Below are 3,866 nucleotides of genomic sequence, written 5' to 3' on the forward strand. Positions count from 1 at the left end.
CTTCACTTTTTACTTCACTGTCCGCCTTCCTCTCCCCTTTGCCAGAGAGATGGATGGCCACAGATCAGGGTGGAGGCGGCTGCCTCAGAGCAGCCTGGTGCGGCGCGGGAGTGAGCCATCACTCTTTTAGTGAGGCGGTGGGACAGAAACTAGGGTGAGTGGGCGTGAGGAGCAGAGATCAGCCCATCTGAGGTCAGCCCTGAGGTCAGAACACAGAGGTGTGAACGGTCCAAGGAAAAGCATAAACACGGAGGTATTAGTGGGAGACAGAAATAGCTGCTGCAGGAGGGCTTGGTTGCAGATCGAGGTCAGGTTATGAATGTGCATCTGTGTTTGTTTAATACGGGGGGGGGTGGAGGCGTTAAGACGAGGACCCCTCCCAAGCGAGCAGTTAAAGGCGTAAGTGGCTGGGGTTATTGTGTGCATATGTCAAGTCTTGGGGACCTGCTGCGAGGCGAAGGGTAATGAGAGCAGACCCAGTGCAGAGGTGTTTGTTTAGGGGCCACCAGGAGGCGACTAATTAATGCCAACTCAGAGACCCTGGTGAGGCCTGACCTTCTACTCAAAGCCCCGAGCTGCCTCAGCCACCTCATCCTGCCTCGGCTGCCATCAGCGGGCCTTGAATTATTGATAAGACTGAGAGGAGAGGCAGGAGAAAACTGGGGGGGCGGATCAGGATTTCTCCCTTGCATCCGTATGTGTGCGGGTTTGCATGTGTGCAAGCAAATGAGCTCAGAGGAAGTTGAACAATCTATAAAGGGAGCGTTAGATGAGACGAACCCCCGGGACGGGCGTCTCTCAGGCAAGGAGAGAAGCTTCCTAAATACCATGTATTCTTGAGAGACATGGGGTTAAAGGTGACGAGGGGGGGGGGGGGGGGTTGGACGTGGACGAGAGCAACAGGAGCACGATGAGTGATTCTCAGACGGAAGCAGAGGATGAGAGGAAGAGACAAACTGAGAGACTGGTGAGGAGAATAACTCATTTAGGAATGTGCGTGCGGAAGTGCAGCACAGCGCTCGCATCACAACAGAGTGGAAAACTGTGGGGGGGGGGGGACTCCTAAATCAGGCTGATGCTTTTCCCAAATGCACCGCGGATATTTCTCCACAGCTGGGGCTCGCTCGCAGGAAACAGATGGAGATAATAAAGCAGGGGATTCGGATTGACGTTGTGATCCCACTGGACTGTCTGCAGCAGGAACACTCCATCCCGGCCCTGACACACGTGAAGCCTGCTGAGGCTGGAGGGGCAGGTTGACCAGTGGGGCAGGGATTCAGTCGGAGGGAAACAGGTCCTGTTCAAGGGGTTAAAGTCTCAGAATGATTCACAGATGGATTCCAGAAGTAACACAAGGTCTAGGTCTTAAATAATAACTGTGAATTCGCAGACAACAGAGGCCGGAGACGTGGCTCAGAGCAGGTTTCACGTTGCAAACACACTGATCAATCAATATACAGCAAAAGATGAATGTTAGGATGTAATGAGCTATTTCAACATTTGGGGAAATATGCTTTTGGGGTTTCTTGTCTAGAACTAATTAGATGATGATAAATATGTACATCATCAAATATGTACCCGTTAGGTTAGTTTAGTACAGCATAAAGACTGGAAACAGGACCAGGTCTAGTGATGCCAGCTAGGTGTTACCCTTTGTTTCCAATCTTTATGGTAAGCTACACCAAATTCTAAATCAACTTACCACCCATTCTACTTACTTACAGATCCCCCTGTGGATCGTCATGGTCTTGGCTGATGCTTCGCCCAGGACAGACCCATCCCCCCTATCCCAGCCATCACTGTTCCCCGCTAGAATGTCTTCAGCCTGCTCTTCTTTCTCTGACCAGCTGGAGTCCATCTCAGGGACAGACTCCAGTGGCCACTGGGAGATCACCCACCGATTTGTGTTTTAACTGGTGTTTTAAAGACTTGAGATTTGCATTTTTCTCTTCTGCCATCTAGTTTGTTTTGTCATCAAACTCTCCATAAAAATGTTTATTGATATTATAAATCAAGTGACAAGTAGGGTAGGGACTACTTTTTGGAGGTCATGCAGAGATTTCAGGTGTCGCATTGGCTCACTTTCCAGACTTGGAGTTTACATCTATTGTCATGGACAGTGTGTGGCCATAGTATTAACAGAAAGTTATTGGTCCCTGCAGGAAATCGTCTACCTTTTACTTTTAACAATTATTCTGCACTGTTAAACAAACAAGAAATAATTTAGATTTTGGAGCTGAGATCATCTCATCTTAAAATCTGCAAAAGAGAACATGTGTTCCTTTCCCCAAATTCTTTTAATTAATTACACCTTACAAATGCTATTTTTAAAATCCATCATCTACTCTTGGGAAGTCAAATGCGGTGATAATTTGACAGTAATAAACAACACTCTCCGCGCCTGAGTTACCTTGAAATTGGACAGATTGCATGAAATCTCTCCTGACTTGAAACCTGAACACTTTTGCATAAATTTGAAAGACTAATTACAGTTTGGTGATTAGCTCCTGCTCTCTCTTTTATTCCCTTCTCTTTTAATCCCAACCCAGCCACTACACCTACGCTCCTTCTCTGCTAAGTCATTAACAGCAGACCTCCCGTGGGAACTGAAGCTACCTGCACAGAACAAAACAAATACTGGATTATTTCATGCATTAGCTGCGAGGCTCCTGGGACCGCCAGAGTATGAAGTCAGGAGACGGCTGCTCTCGCTAATGTATTTTTAATCACTTGTGTATACAGGAAACAGATGCAGTCGGTCCTCGCATCACCTTCCTATTATCCACCATGATTAAGAAAGGTATTTTGGGATATGTTTTAGTTAGGGAGCAAGCCACGCTCATATATTCTCCTGGCTTTGGTACAGTCTGTATAAACATTTCATGCCGCAGCAGAGGAGTGGAGGAATACGTGTTGCTCGCCAAAGTGCTGTTGTGTGTTTTCTGCAGCCCTGAAAAGCGGCACACTTTGACTAATCGAGTCAGAAAAGAGAAGAAAAAAGGGGAAGGATAGTTGTCAGCTGTTCATCCACATGCACGATGCACTGAATAAAGAAACACTGATGTGGCACCAAAAAGAGAAAACTCTGTTACCTCTGTGAGATCAGGAGCAATCCGATCCCATTAGTATCACACGCCACTAACTCCCTGCACACACACACAAATCAAAGTGCCACCAGCAACCTGTCTTTCATTTTAATTCAATAAACACAACACTTGTGTTTACATCCAGAGGCTTTTACTCCATCCGAAGCAATTCTTTTCTATGTCAGACATCCTCTGGCTTTATTATTTCTGGCAAAAGCAAAGGCAGTCTCAGTATTTATTAACGTCCCTGAGTATGTAAACACTCAAACAGACGAGGCCCTGACATCCTGTTTTTGAATCACCTTCTCTCTTCCTCTGGGGCTCACAAGCCCTAATATTCTCTGATCTCTGATTCGAGGTTCAAGCTGCAGCTCGTAATGAACGAAAGAAAGAAAGAGAGAAGTGAGCAGGGCTGTCGTGGAAAACGCACAAAGGAAATAATGTAATGACAGAGATAACAAAGATGTCAGAGAGGGTTTGAGCTTTGGCAGCAGCAGCAGCCAGCAGCCAGCGAGCCAGATGTAACAGTGTGCGTTTTGTCGTCCCCGACAAGAGCGAGAGTGATGGCTGCTTTGATCCGACAGAGGATCTCACATATTCTCATTTCCAACCCGAGCACTCAACACATTGCCACTGGCACGCAACAGCACGCCCCGCACTGCTTGTTCGAGAGCCCGTATTCATAAGCGCTTGAAACCAAAAATCCCACAAGCCACCTGTCATCAGCTGGATGTGATGTGATTACAAACTGTTTCATTAATTCTCGTCTTTTTCTCTGAG

Source organism: Pleuronectes platessa, chromosome 8 (genome assembly GCF_947347685.1).
Source record: "Pleuronectes platessa chromosome 8, fPlePla1.1, whole genome shotgun sequence".
Lineage (NCBI taxonomy): Eukaryota > Metazoa > Chordata > Actinopteri > Pleuronectiformes > Pleuronectidae > Pleuronectes > Pleuronectes platessa.